Source organism: Xyrauchen texanus, chromosome 45 (assembly GCF_025860055.1).
Source record: "Xyrauchen texanus isolate HMW12.3.18 chromosome 45, RBS_HiC_50CHRs, whole genome shotgun sequence".
Classification (NCBI taxonomy): domain Eukaryota; kingdom Metazoa; phylum Chordata; class Actinopteri; order Cypriniformes; family Catostomidae; genus Xyrauchen; species Xyrauchen texanus.
This window is the reverse complement of record NC_068320.1, coordinates 19,916,739-19,932,130: the sequence shown is the minus strand read 5'-3', so window position 1 is coordinate 19,932,130 and position 15,392 is coordinate 19,916,739. Positions and strand designations below refer to the sequence as shown.

The 15,392-nt window shown below is 42.8% G+C and overlaps 1 protein-coding gene across 3 annotated transcripts in view; it reads left to right on the top strand.

Moving 5' to 3' along the window:
- Nucleotides 1-15,392, top strand: part of LOC127637553 (potassium voltage-gated channel subfamily D member 2-like) — a 175,278-nt gene that overhangs the window by 83,191 nt on the left and 76,695 nt on the right. The window lies entirely within an intron of this gene.

Below are 15,392 nucleotides of genomic sequence, written 5' to 3'. Positions count from 1 at the left end.
AGTCATTTGGGCCACATAAGGATTCATTATCCTAACAAGTCTTAGAACAGATGGGCTCACATTACCAGTCTAGAACATTCACCTTGTGAAACAAGAGAGCCATGCAGAGGAGACCAAGAAGTAGACGAAACTATATAAAAAAATGAAGGTTCAACGGGTGGGGTGGGGAATGGAGAGGCACTTTCCACAAAAAGGCCCTGTCTATAATTAGGCTTGAAAATAATGTTTCTTTTTTTATTTGTATTTATTTATTTGCAGAAAATTCTTCAAGTTCTTAACCATCAGTTGATCATCAACCTCAGGTGGTCAAACTAAATATAATTTCTATTCCTTTAATTTGTTTTTGCAATAAATTTTACATAGACATCCAAATTAAATATATAATAAAAAAAATATAATAAAAAAAATGTGGCAGAATTGGTAACAGGTTTGCAGATTTAGCCTACATTCAGCTAAATCACTCCATAAGGACTAGCTCATTTGGGACCAAATATAGATTTTATTGTTGATAAACTATAAATTAAATACAAATATTTTTGATTAATAAATAATTATATTATTTACTAGTATTCCTGCTATTCAGTAGAAAGAGTTGTTAAGAGTTGTGGTTGCTGTTACTTCTTGAGTGTCATAATTTTAAGGAATGTTTATTAAAATTCTTAATTAATACAATAAAAAATAAATTATTTAACATTTTTACTACAATGAATTCAATGCCAAAATCAAAATGTTTAGGGGTAATACAGACAAAAGGGTAATTTAAAAAACAGACACACTGATTTGGCCAACTTGCTTCATATGCTAATTAAATTTTATGTTAGAAATGTTTATCTAACTTAACGTTCGGTTACGTATGTAACCTCCGTTCCCCGAGGGAGGGAATGACACGTTGTGTCGGAGAAGCGACACTAGGGGTCTCTCTTGAGCGCCGATATTCACCTCTGACCTATTGAAAAGGGCCAATGGGAGTTGGCAGTCAGTATTTGCATACCCCGCCCCCGGACATACGGGTATTTAAGCGGGGCAAATACGGAAGTTTAGTCAGGATTTTTCTGAGGAGCCGGAATGGTCCAGCCACAACAGTGGCTCGGTTCAGTGACATGGCGGAGGAAAGACACAACGTGTCGTTCCCTCCCTCGGGGAACGGAGGTTACATACGTAACCAAACGTTCCCCTTCTGTCGCTCTCTCCACGTTGTGTCGGAGAAGCGACACTAGGGGACCCATTCCAATCTTGCCATGTGCTGAACCATGTACGTGAACCGCCGATACAGAGGCGGGCAGGGATTTCATCCAGTGCCGCGCATCGTCTGTACCTGGCTGCACGTACGCTTCCCCAATGCCCCATAAGAACATCGGAGTCCTTCTAGTTACCCTGGGAGGGGAACAAGGCGATGTTTGCCAACATGGGAACGGGCCAGCCTGGCTGTGCAGGGGCACTCCTGCCCATAGAAAGCAGAGGTCTGTCCAGGGTCGGAGTGTTTTGAGGCAGTTGGGGGTGATCCTTACCCGATGCGTGGCGTGGTGCCATGCTTGTCTCGGGACTCGAGTCTGGAGCCAGTGCTGGAGTGGTCTCATATGCATCGACCCCAACGGCGCGACCGCCGCGGAGGACGCCATATGCTCCAGGAGCCTCTGGAAAAGTTTTAAAGGGACCACTGTGCCTGGCTTGAAGGAAGCGAGGCAGTCCAGCACCGACTGAGCACGCTCGCTCGTGAGGCGTGCTGTCATTGAGACTGAGTCTAACTCCAACCCGAGAAAAGAGATGCTCTGAACCGGAGTGAGCTTGCTGTTTTCCCAGTTGACCTGAAGCCCCAAGCGGCTGAGGTGCCGGAGCACCTGGTCTCTGTGTGTGCATAGTAACTCTCGAGAGTGTGCTAGGATGAGCCAGTCATCGAGGTAGTTGAGAATGCGGATGCCGGCTACTCGTGAGCGGGCAAGGGCCGCCTCTGCGACTTTCGTGAAGACGCGAGGGGACAGAGACAGGCCGAAGGGGAGGACTTTGTACTGAAACGCCTGGCCGTCGAACGCGAACCGTAAGAAGGGTCGGTGTCGTGGCAGAATTGAGACGTGGAAGTACGCGTCCATCAGGTCTACCGCTGCGAACCAATCTAGATGCTGAACGCCAGCCAGAATATTTCTCTGCGTGAGCATTTTGAACGGGAGTTTTAACAAGGCCCGATTGAAAACTTGCAAGTCCAGGATTGGTCGTAAGCCGCCGCCTTTCTTGGGTACAATGAAGTAAGGGCTGTAGAAACCCTTCCTCATTTCGGTTGGAGGGACGGGCTCTACCGTGCCCTTGGCTAAGAGGGTCGCGATTTCCGTGCGCAGGGAACTGGCATGCTCGCCGTGTACTGCGGAAGCGGACGCCCTGAAGGGGCGGAGCCGGGCAAACTGAATTGCATAACCGAGTCGAATGGTCCGGTGCAGCCAGCGTGATGCGTTGGGAAGCGAAAGCCACGCTTCCCAGCTCTGCGCTAGGGGCACCAAAGGGACGAGTATTTTGGACGTACCCGGTGGAGCCTCGCAGCGGGGTGGAACAGGTAATGCAGCGTCGGGCGGCTTCGTTGCGGCCTGAGGCTGAGGTGCTGAGAATAGACTCAAAGCACTTACCTTGCTCCGCGCGCCCGGCAGGGTTCTTGACTGAGGAGGAGGTCTGATGTTGGCGTACTCTGGACTCGTCTGAACCGGCCGGCCGGGGGACAGTCGTGGGCAGGCGGAAGGCGGGATCGCCGCATCCGGTGTACCGGGACTGTTGTGATCTGAAAGCACATTGCCGTGAAAATGGCATTTGCGGGCCTTGTGACCCAGAGGCAAAGGAAATAGCTCTTTTATTGAGAATGTGGGTACCACAGCCCCGTCAGGGGGTGTGGCAAATGAAAAAACAAAGGATTCTCCTCCCGGCCCTCCACCGGGGGATATAGCGGTCTTACCACCTCCGGAGCTAACATCTTTGGCTCTGGGTCGGCTGTCTCAGGAACGCTTGGGAGCCTTCTGGGTCCTGGAGGGGGTTCGTGAGACAGGGGCGGCGCCGCCTCGCGGAGTGCTCGACGCTGGGGCTGAGAGCTGGGCCCGGGTTGAGGCGGAGCAGGAGCTGGTTTCCTTGCAGGGGACACCCTCGGCGGGCAGACGAGGCAGGGCCCGTAGCGGCAGGTCTGCGGCGGGGCATGATGTGCGAAATGGCCTCCGTCTGCTTCTTCACCGTGGAGAACTGTTGGGCGAAGTCCTCGATGGTGTCACCGAAAAGGCCAATCTGGGAGACAGGTGCATCCAGGAAATGGTTCTTGTCAGCCTCACGCATCTCGACCAGGTTGAGCCAAAGATGGCGTTCCTGGACCACTAGGGTGGCCATCGTCTGTCCGAGTGCCTGCGCTGTGGCCTTCGTCGCTCTCAGGGCGAGGTCGGTCGCTGAGCGCAGTTCCTGCAGCACATCAGGATCAGGTCCACCCCCGTGCATGTTTCTGAGAGCTTTGGCCTGGTGGACTTGCAGGAGGGCCATCGCATGCAGGGTGGAGGCAGCGCGTCCAGCCGTAGTGTAGGCCTTCGCGTTGAGCGAGGATGTTGTCCTACAGGGCTTGGATGGGAGTACGGGCGACCCCGCCAGGAGGTAGGGCTACCGGGCATAGATGGTGCGCAACTGCCCTATCGACCTGGGGAATCGCGTCGTACTCGTGGCGCTCTCCGCCGAGGGTGGAGAGAGTGGAGCGGGTGGCACCTAGACGAGCGGAGAGCGGGGCTCTCCACGTAGACGCCAGCTCATCATGCACCTCCGGGAAGAAAGGGACCGGGGGATGCGAGGCCGCGAACGCGCGCTGCCTCCAGGAACCAATCATCCAACCGAGAAGGCTGTGGGGAGGATGGAGGGTTCCAATCCAACCCCACGCTCAAGGCGCCCGGCAAGCATGTCGGACATCTGAGCGTCGGCCTCAGCCTGGGCCTGCTGGCCCGAAGGCGGCAGTCCAGGGGAGTCCTCGGCATCAGACACAGCACTCTCCGATGCAGCGGTGAGCTCATCTGCTTCGGACTCGGGAGGATAGACAGCCAGGCCGTGAGGCGAGCTGCTATCGCCACGAGCGTGGACGGAGACCAGCGAGCGTGTCGGGGAACGGGAGTTTCTAGGGGGGTTACCCGGCGAAACTGCACCTGCTGCCGCCCCCAAATCGCCCCCAGCGCCAACCGCACCGTCCTCAATCCCGTGGGAAGAAGGAACAATGCGGGGTGCAGCTGGGGTGGCTTGCTTTCTGTTGAAAGCAAGCCGCGACCGCAACGTGGTCATGGTCATGTTCTCGCAGTGAGAACATGAACCATCCACAAACGCCGCCTCGGTGTGATCGCGGCCCAAACACACGTGACAGCGCCTGTGGCCGTCTGAAGCGGAGAGCACTCCGCTTCAGGAACGACACAGGGGCAGAAAGGCATCTTGAAAAAGACGCATCCTTAAAAGGACGTTCAACGCCGCTGTGTTTGCTCTTTTAGAGGAAATTACTCTTTTAGTAAAAACTCTTTTAATACACAGTGTGTGTGTGTGTGTGTATGTGTCTGCGCTGTCGAAGCGCTCAGGGGCAACAATGCACGCCGTGCAATGAGAAGGAGAAAGCCGCTGTTGTGCGCCGTCAAGATCCAACAGCATGCAGATAGTCAGAGGAAAACAGGAACGTTTGAGTGGTGTGTAACTCGCAGCAAACTGCAGACAGACCATCGGCTCCGAAGAAATTTTCTGACTAAACTTCCGTATTTGCCCCGCTTAAATACCTGTATGTCCGGGGGCGGGGTATGCAAATACTGATTGCCAACTCCCATTGGCCCTTTTCAATAGGTCAGAGGTGAATATTGACGCTCAAGAGAGACCCCTAGTGTCGCTTCTCCGACACAACGTGGAGAGAGCGACAGAAGGGGAACTAATTGTTCTCACAAAAAGGGATTTTGCCTCTAACTTGTGATACCAAAAAAAGGAAAATAAAGGAGTGTAATGTAAAGAATGGACATAGAATTGCAATGAGGGTGGAGAGAGGCAGGAGGGAGGTAAAGTGTGAAAGAGAGAGTTGTAAATCTTTTTCGGGTCTTTACTGACTCGCCACTCACATGGTTGATCAATAGCTCAGGCAGTAAGAGGTGCTTTGTTATTGAGGCTTATGCTTTTGAATAAGGCTTAGAACTGCTCTGAAACCACACTACAGCAGGAGAGCACTCGTAAGAGCAACTCATATCCCTGCTCTCTGAGCAAATCCCACACATCCAATAACAATTCAGGGACAGAGGTCGAACTCGCTCAAATTTTATAAGCATTAGCATTGTGCTGACTCTGCCTTTGGTGTACACAGTGATTAGTGATTGGCCATTTTATTGGTTTCCACTAAAAAGAATAAGGGTTTAAACCAAATTGTATTGTTTGGGGCTCACTGCTATAGAAGTAATGCACCAATTTTACTTGCAAAGCATCAATAGTGAGTCTGGGTGGTCAGTTTCTGAAGATTTACATGGTCATTGCTAAATGTGTGATAGGCCCATGAAAATGGCTAGTGTCAGGCTGATGCATAGCATGACGTACAGCTGATAGTTAGTCTTTTGTCATTGGGTTGTATCAATAAAAGTGGACTCTGTGCATAAATTCACCAGCTAATCAATCAGCATCCATAAACCATACTGTCATTTCATTGCCCTGTTTCTCTCTCTCTCTCTCTCTCTTTTGCATCCACTCTCCACTTGCTTTGTGCATAAATCAAACATAACGGTCTATAACAACCACAACAAAATGCTTACATGCTCTCACATGGTTCCATTCATGAACACAGGCAGAGGTAGTGCAAATGCTAATTTATTGGGTGCGATGGCACGGTCAAGCCGCTATGCCCTTGTGATAAGCCTTCACCTGTGATTTAAGGAGAACAAATGAAAATGATAGAGTATATATATAATCATCATTAGACTGATTTATAAGTGGAAGAATAATAGGTTAGAGAATCTTGAGATAAAGAATGGAATGGGATGAGGGTGTTGAGGACAATTGAGAAATTAGAGTCAACCCTGCTAAAAAAAAAAACAGCTTTAACCAGGCTAAACTGGTTTGTTGGTCTTAGCTGATCTATGCTGGTCTCCAAGACTGGCAAAGCTAAGAGTGTGTTTTATGCTAAGTAAATTAAAGCTCCTCTTCCACTCTCATCTGAGGAAAACTGAATTGTTGGGCTGAAAACTGTGGCTGGTTAACGTAACCATAGCAGCAGCAGCTTTGGGGGCATTTCGGTCTGCGCCTTCTTTTGTTAACATGTGAATGTTTAATGATCGGTGGAAGTCCTGACGTCTGTTTTGAAAGCGAAACATGAAGAATTATGTTCACAACAAATGGCCTTGGTCCCGCTACACTTGCTAATGGTTTTTTTATTGTACATTTTTTTAAATGGTCTTCAAAGCATGTCCTTAAGAACCCATGGAAGAGGGAGCACTTGTGGTCTTGAATTATATATCATGCTTGTGTATATAAACATACATGCATGTTGTAGATGTATAAAAAACATGCACCAAGACCTCAGAGACCAGTGTAGAAATTAGCTTGAGTAGAGGTTTGTGGATTGCAAACACCTCAGATTCAGAATTTAAGAACTGGCTCCCTATAAGAATAAATTGAATTGGCCACACCCTACAAAATGTTGATTTGGAATTTAAATGGTACTTTATGAAGATAAACAGCTGCTGGGGCAATTTGCCAAGCTGTGTGGGTGTCCTGGAGGGGGTGTGGAACTTAGTGCATAGAGAAGCGGAATCTGTTCAAATCTCCTAATGAGCAGCCGACCTCCATAGATCCACACAATTTCATACTGTACCTTGTCAAAAACACAGTTTAATCCACTGCAATAAATAGAGAGTTACAGAAAATAACAGAACTGTGAAGAAAAGTGTGAGTTTGGAAATGAGGAACAGCGCCTTCATCAATACCGTACATCCTGATCCACTATGATTCCTCATCCTCATGATGCCATATCATTTATACAAATTTGATAAAAGAAAGTAGAAGTATTTTCCATTGGCAAACCTGCAATTACGCCCAAGGATACACACATCAACCGCTGTGATTTTTGTGTTTGTGATGGCAAATGATTTCCCTGGGTGTTTATGAACAATTTTGTCATTGAACAATTCATCTGTGTACATTATTCCAAAGAAAAATGCTTGACATTGTGATCTTCCATCTAAATGTAATAATTAGATTCACCTGTGAAATTATTGTCTGCTTCTTTTTAACCCCTCCCATCCAATCAGTCATATACAGACCACTTTTGATGACATAATAAATTCCCAATGAATAAAACCAAGTTTCTCCCATACTTTTTTCTTATTAAAATTTTCACTTGGAAATATATCACATTATGGAAGTAAAATTGTTTGCGAACGCCATTTCGAGTCCCATTTTTTCCTCATTAAAAAAGTTTACTCCAAACAAAATCTTAATTTTAAAACATATACTTAACACCATGCATAAGCACTCATATGAGATGAAGACTCCAGTCGCATCAGTAACCTTATAAAAGCTGTTTTATTCTACATTGGAGAGGGTCACTGTCATGGAGGCAGCCATGTTCTGATCACATGACCAGTCGAATACTACTTGTTTAATAACAGTAATCTGCCTGTTATTGGACCCTTTCACTCATGGATTCAAATAATTATGGCCGAAAGTAATTAAAGAATTTCATGGTGTTTACATTGTTTGAATAATGGTGCATCCTTGCCCCCTTCTGTAGCTGGCAGAATGAGTCCAAGATGACACCTTTAAATTAGTTCAAGATATGCACATGATAAGTCTCTATTCCATCATGTGTTGATTTTCATGCCAGGACTACCCACATAATGACATGCAAATTTAAATTATTAGCTGTGAAAGGTCAGTGGCAACACTGAAACTGTCTGAACGTTGAGCATCATGTTAAAATGCTTGACCTGCTCTCAACATGACACAAATCAATTGATCTCTTGTTCAGAACCGGTTCCTTTCTTTACAAAATACCAGAATCGCCTGTCATATATATTTTATTAAGTCAGACTATACTTTGTGATCAGTTGAATGCCACTTTGGTGAATTAAAGTACCAATTTCCTTCTGAACAGCAAAATCTGTACATTATTCCAAACTCTTGTCCACCAGCGTATACCTGGAGAGAAGTTGGAACGGATTGATTACAAAGTACTTTGAGCGGGTATGGGAAGCTCAAGTACTTTTGAGTGCGTCTACATGTTTTGTTGTGTGTGATGATGGTAAGTATTCTAAGAATAATGAAAAGTATCTTCTTAAAATGTGAGAAATGATTATGAGTGCTTTACTTCCATTTTATATATACAGCTGAAGTCAGAAGTTTACATACACCTTAGACAAATGTTTTCCAAAAATGTTCACAATTCCTGACATTTAATCGTAGAAAACATTTCCTGTCTCAGGTCAGTTAGGATCCTGAATTGTTAGAATAATAGTAGAGAGAATGATTTATTTCAGCTTTTTAGTTCTTTCATCTCATTCCCAGTGGATCAGAAGTTTACATACACTTTGTTAGTATTTAGTATCATTACTTTACATTTTTTAACTTGGGTCAAACATTTTCGGTAGCCTTCCCACAATAAGTTGCTGGAATTTTGGCCCATTCCTCCAAACAGAACTGGTGTAACTGGGTCAGGTTAGTAGGTCTCCTTGCTCGCACACACTATTTCAGTTCTGCCCACAAATTTTCTAGCGGATTGAGGTCAGGGCTTTGTGTTGGCCACTCCAATACCTTAACTTTGTTGTACTTAAGTCATTTTTCCACAACTTTGGAGGTATTCTTGGGGTCATTGTCCATTTGGAAGACCCATTTGCGGAAATTTTTGAGGAATCGATATATTATCATCAGCCGACATTTAAGTTAGAAGCCTAATTGGTGTGCTTCCAATACACTGTCAATTATCTTCCATTCAATGTAGTCTGATGTAATAGCTTTGGGAGACCACAAGGGGACGACTTAACATTTACTGAAGCTGGTTGCAGCATGGACAAGGCATAGATATCACACACATTACGAGCTGATGGCAGTCCAAAGTTACGAAGATTTTTGTACTTCTTCAAGAATGAACAAAGTGGCACTGATGAGTTTTCTGGTTAGTATGGAACTGGTGTAACTGTGCAAACTGAACAATTATAAATGGCAACATTTGTTATGCAACTTCCCTGTATGAAGCATCGAATAGGTTTCATTCAACTGTCAAATCACAAAAAGACACACATGTAACTGAAAGTACATTGTGTAGGCTCTTTGAAAGATACATATTAACAATATATCATCCAGTAATGACTAGAGTAAATAATCTTTGTACTTTGAAAATGATTTGGGTTGAATTTAATGAAAAACTATGTGAGTTGAGCTCCACAGTGTTGCAGAATTTTTAACAGCCTCCATGAGACTGCGGTGTATGCAGACCTTCATAGCAAATAGTTGTTTCTAAAATAGTCAAATTTTAGACCTTTAGAATTTTAGTCCGGTACGTGACCCACTGTAACCCTGTGCTTACACTTTACCAAAGATGTGTTGAGAAATATGTTTGAAAAGGCTTCTGTGAAATAAGCAGCATCTGAAAAAATCCAGATATATATTGATAATTATCTGAAAAATCTTCCAATTATCGATACATGAAAACGGCATAGATCCCAAGCCTAATTAGTACATAATTCCATATGTGAAAAAAATATTTCATCATGTTTTCTCAACACAAAAACTTTTGTATTTTTATTGGTGTCTTTCCAACAATTTTCACAATTCCATCTTTCTTTCATTCTGTAGAATAGCAGTAGTATTTTGGGTTCTGTAATGTATATTTCTCAGAGTTTGATTCACATTGTTAACATTGACGTTCTGACTTTCAAAAGAAAAAAAAACTTTCATTGCTTTAGGCAAAATCACTCTGCTCCAATCCCACTCCACACTGCTCACATACTCTGCACAAGAGCTACTCTCAACTCTTTCTGGCCACAAAATACCTACTTTGCCTAAAAGCATTGTGCATAGTTTGTGTTATTGTCTCTCACCTGCTGCCTCCCTTTCTCTCTCTGTTTCTTTGTCTCTTTGCCTCTCCCCTATTTATCTCTCTTCTCTCTGAGTGCAGAAAGAGTGTTTGAAGTTTGCAGGAGTGTGTTTGCTGGAGTCTGGAGATGACGGGTGATCAGTCTGCACTGTTGAAATTACGGCAGATAAAAGGTTCTGTTGGAAGGTTCTGTACAGAGCCCAACTCTCTTAGTATTAAACTTTTTAAGGTATAACGATATATTTTGAAATGAGAAACAGGATGAGACAATATCGTTTAGATCGATAAAGTTTGAGGTTGCATTACATAACACGTTTCTTCTGTAAAGCCACACCGTGTTTGCATCTCTCTCATCCTCTCCGATCAACCCTGCCCCCACTCTCTCAAGTTCTCATGCAACATGGAGAGAGACACAGTGCTGGTTCACACTGCCGAAGAAGACCTGGTTAGTAAAAATAAAAACAATGGTTCAATTATTTGGAGATGGTTTGGATTGAAAAGACCAGATTAGCAGCAAAACAGCTGCGTGCTGTTTGACTGACAGGCGGCTTTGTGTGTGTGGCACGCTTTACATGCTTGTGTACCCCGAAAATGCTCGTGCTTAAACGGTCCGTCTTGGTGAGGTATTCATGTAAACGCAGAAAGTTATGTCTAAAGTGAATGTAAACATTAGCTAATTTGAATCGAAATGTATGACTTGTAAGTTTAAATGTAACCTAATAGACATGCCTCTGTCTAGTGTATCCTTAATATTAATCAAACAACAATAACAAGTATAACTAATCCACTCAGTGCTCAGATCTTATTCCATAGAAGTGTGAGCACCCCTGCTGTAAATGATGGTGATGGAGGCTTTCCTTTATTTGGCCACCGTGCATAGATGTAACATAAAATAACCTCCCCACAAAGCCCTTGCAGCCCGAAAAGTCTTCTGCCCTGAAAAAAAAGTGTGATACAAGCTTAATTTACCATCTCACTTGTGGATTTGACATACAACTGAACTTTTAGCTGACTTTGTAGAAAATACCAAGATCTATATAGTTTATCGCCATTCAGCCTAAAAATACAGAGATATGATTTTTGGTCCATATCGCCCAGTCGTAGAGTATTAGCAGGGTCACTGGGGGGTCTCGCTTTGGGTTGTATCACCTCTCTTGAGAGTGGAAATCATATAAAGTGTCTTTTGAAAAAGTTGTAAATTGTAAATGGCCCTGTTAAGTAAGTTAACACCTAGATTCTTATTTTTAGAATAGGACGGATGAAACTTAAGTCTAATGTTTTTTTTTTGTTGTTTTTTTTCTTCTTCTCTTTTTGCTTGTTCTCCAATGTGGCCTTGGGAGCCTGCGTAAAACAGAAGGGAATGAATTATATTCTGACCTCTCTGTCTTCTCTTGCTCTCTCTTCTTCCTCCCATACGTCTCAGGGCGCTAAAATAAAGCGTAATGGTTGAGTTGGAAGTTTTGAAGTGAGCTCTGGCAGGCGTAGGGCTCGGCTATGGCACTCCGGAGAGCTGAGCTTGCCCAATTCAGACACACCACCCAGGGAACATAAATCTGCTCCTGGTGTGAGTGTGCCGATCAGCTTGTGGGCCCCTTTAGTCTCTCCCCCTGTGTGGATGTGCTAGGAGAGGTGATGGATAGCAGGTTTATTGCCAGTCTTATGGAGATTAGCTCCATCCCCAATGAGTCACTTATCCTATGTTTGAAACTTTAATGTAGATAAGTACTCCGTCTGGGGGACAGCAGCATTTTGCACACATTTATTTCACCGTAGTACTGCAAAGAGAACTGTGACAAACCCTTAACAATTTTTACAGATTCATGTGTTCATCTGCATTGTTGTGAGATGTTTATTAATCATAATGCATATTTACTCTCACTTCCATGATTGATATTGAAAGTTACTGAGTCATTGCCATTAAATTAATAGTTCAACTCATTTACACAGACATTTGGAAGGATAATATGATGTCTGTTTTTCCATTTAATGCAAAACAATGAGGTTCAACACTTCCAAGCTCCATAAATTACATAAAGGCAGCATAAAGGTAATTCATATTACTCAAGTGGTTTAATCCATGTCTTCTGAAGAAATACAATCAAGCAGCACAAGCTTCAAAATGTATAGTTAAACGAGTTAATATTTTGTCTGTTACTCAATTTAAACTAATAATATCACTTTAGAAGATATGGGTTTAACCACTTGAGTGCCATGGATGCCTTTATATGCTGCCTTTATGTCCATTTTGGAGCTTAAATGTTTTTGACTCATAGACATCATATATCATTCAAAATATCTTTGTTTGTGTTCCGCAGAATAACGCTAGTCATACAAGTTTGAGACGGCATAATGGTGAGAGAATTATAATTTTTGGGTGAACTATCCCTTTAATGAAGAAATTTAGTAATTGGCCTTTAGTGCCTTACTTGGCTTCAACTACTGCATGTGTTAAAGTCAACATTAAAAATCAATAATGGCTCTAGTTACTGTTTCAGTACATGCTCATGGTTTAATTGGGAATGATTCATTAGTGCAAACAAGAAAAAATGAAATCAGAATTGACCCCATCCAATCAATTCCCGATGGATAAAACTAAGACCTGCCCTCGATATCCTGTTTCACTCTGAAATAGGTCACATTATGGAAGTACAATGGGTTACAAATGCTGTTTCATGTTGACTTTAAACCATTTAGTGCCATTATCACAACTGAATCTGTTTATACGAAGGTGTTGTGTAAACATACCCACACACCACCTTGGTAATGTACAATAGTAACACCATAGGCGTCTCATTTATGTCTAAAGTGAAAACTAAGTGGAAAAGCTAACCACTCTTGTAAAATATAAAAGCCCACACTTACATATACAGGTGGAAAATCTTAAACCCTCTCCCTCTGAGAAAAGGAGCTCACCTTACCCCTCTGTAAATGAAAAGACCCATTTTGTCGGCTCAGCACTGATAGAGAGATATGCTTGTCGCTGCAAACCAGGATATAAACTGCCAATCCTCACTTCCACTCATCACTTTAAAACCTATGAAAATGGAGGATTAGAGCTAGTCTCCTCCACCCATTAATAGCACTGCGTTTGATTGGATAATCTGTCAAGCTGCAGATAAGCACGGCTGTTTCTCTGACTGAGGGAAGAGAATGTGAGACAGCTCATAATTCTGACCCAGAGCAAAAGTCTCTTAAAACTCCTACACTCCTCACTGGCTTATTTCCTTGTTTGTGATGGGGGTCATGACTCCAGTCTATATAAGCAGATATGCTCACTACCGCATATACAAACTTGCAATGAGAGAGAATGGTGACTGAGACTATACCCTTCTCCTTTTGTGTTTGACAAAAGAAAGAATGTCCATTGTGGCAGGGCGGAGGGCGGAGCCGGGTCGTGATCATACACACCCGGTCCTGTATTAGGCTAATCAAGCCTCTGAGGTTTAAAGGTCGACTGCAGAGGATCGTGCGGGAGAGAGAGATCGTTAACGGACATGTCCGTCATGTGTGTGTTTATGTTGTCTTTTAAGTTTACTATTAAAATATGATTTACATCGTCAAGCCGGTTCTCGCTTCCTCCTTTCCATAGATCCCTTTACAGTCATATTCATGCATTCATGTATTTGTGAATGCAGGGCATGTGCATTTTTCAACGAAATCTCTCCAGTTTTCAGTTTGACCTCGTTAGTGTGGATTCTGTCTGAGCAATCAGGGCTTATTGTTGGACTGGGCTGAACATGAGCACTTGCTTTTAACCTGGCTGGAATATAAATGAGGGATTAACACAGCCATTCAAGTGACTTCTATTCTCCTGATATCCCTGCTTGTGTCTTTCATGAAAGGCCCCGTTGGCAAGTGAAACCCACCTGTCCGCTCTCTGATTCCAAACACTCTGGTTTTTTGGCTCCAGGTCAGGTAGTCACGTCTGGAGGAATGTAGATCCGTGTTAATGTCTTCCTGACAGGTTCCCAGTGGAAGCTCATTCTGGGTTTACTCATGCAGCAAGGGGAAACAGATTTAGCATGAGGACAGGATGAGAAAGATAGAAAGACAGAAAGAAAGAAAAAAACTAATGTTAGGAAGAAACAGAACAAATGCAAGAAAGAACGATATAACAAACCCAAGAAAGAACAAACAAACACAAAAAAGAAAAATAAGAAATGCAAGAAAGAAAATAACAAATGCAAGATAGAAAAAGAAAGACAACGTTTAAGAAACCATTTAGTAGTTGTGTGATGTTTTTCAAGGTGACCTTGCAGTTCTTAACTTGAATCCTTGATCATGTTGAAAAATAAAGAGAAAATGAACATCAAAAAGATGGAATGAAGGTAAGAAAGAGAACAAACAAATGCAAGTACCAAGGCAAGAAAGAAAAAATGAACGCAAGACAGCACAAACAAAAGCAATAAAGAAAAAGAACAAATGCATGACAGAAAAGAACAAACTCAAGAAAAGAACATAAAAAATGCAAGAAAGAATAAACAAAAGAAAAGAAAGAATGAACGAAAGAAAGAAAGAAAAAACTCAAGAAATATAAATCGCAATGAACAACAAAAAGAACAAATGAACGTAAGAAAGAGAAAAACGCAAGTACGAAGGCAAGAAAGAAAAAACTCAAACAAGACTCAAAACTCAAACGTAAGAAAGAAAAAGAACAAATGCAAGAAAGAAAATAAAAAATGCAAGAAAGAACGAAAGTAAGAAAGGAATGCAAAAAGTATAAAATGCAAGAATGGAGCGGATGTAAGAAAAAAATTACAAACAAGAAAAAGAACGAACAAATGCAAGAAAGAAAAGAACAAATACAAGAAACAACAAACATAAGGAAAGAAAGAAAAAGCTCAAGAAGAAAATGAACAACAAAAAGAACGAAGGAAGGCAACGAACAAACACAGTAAAAAAGTACAAATGGATGCAAAACATAACGAATGAAAGAGAGGAGCTAAAGCAAGAAGGAGTGAATAAAACAAGAAAATGAATAAACACAAGAAAAAGAATGAATGCAAGAATGCAAGTAACAAATACAAGAACAAATGAGCGCAAGAAAGAATGAACGGAAGAGTAAAAATGCGACAGAACACAAGAAAGGAAAAATAAAGAGAAAATGAGCAACAAAAGAATGAATGAATGAGTGCAAAAAAGAAAGAAAGACAACATTTAAGAAAACATTTAGTAGTTTTGTGATGTTTTTCAAGGAGACGTTGCCGTTCTTGACTTGAATCCTTGATCATGTTGATCAAAGTCATTATGGCTGCTAGCGTTCCTAGGGACCAAAATGAACTCTTATTTCTTCTGTCCCTTTCCATTTGCATTCAGATGAAGACCTCAATGATGCGCTGACCCTGCACTTGTCCTG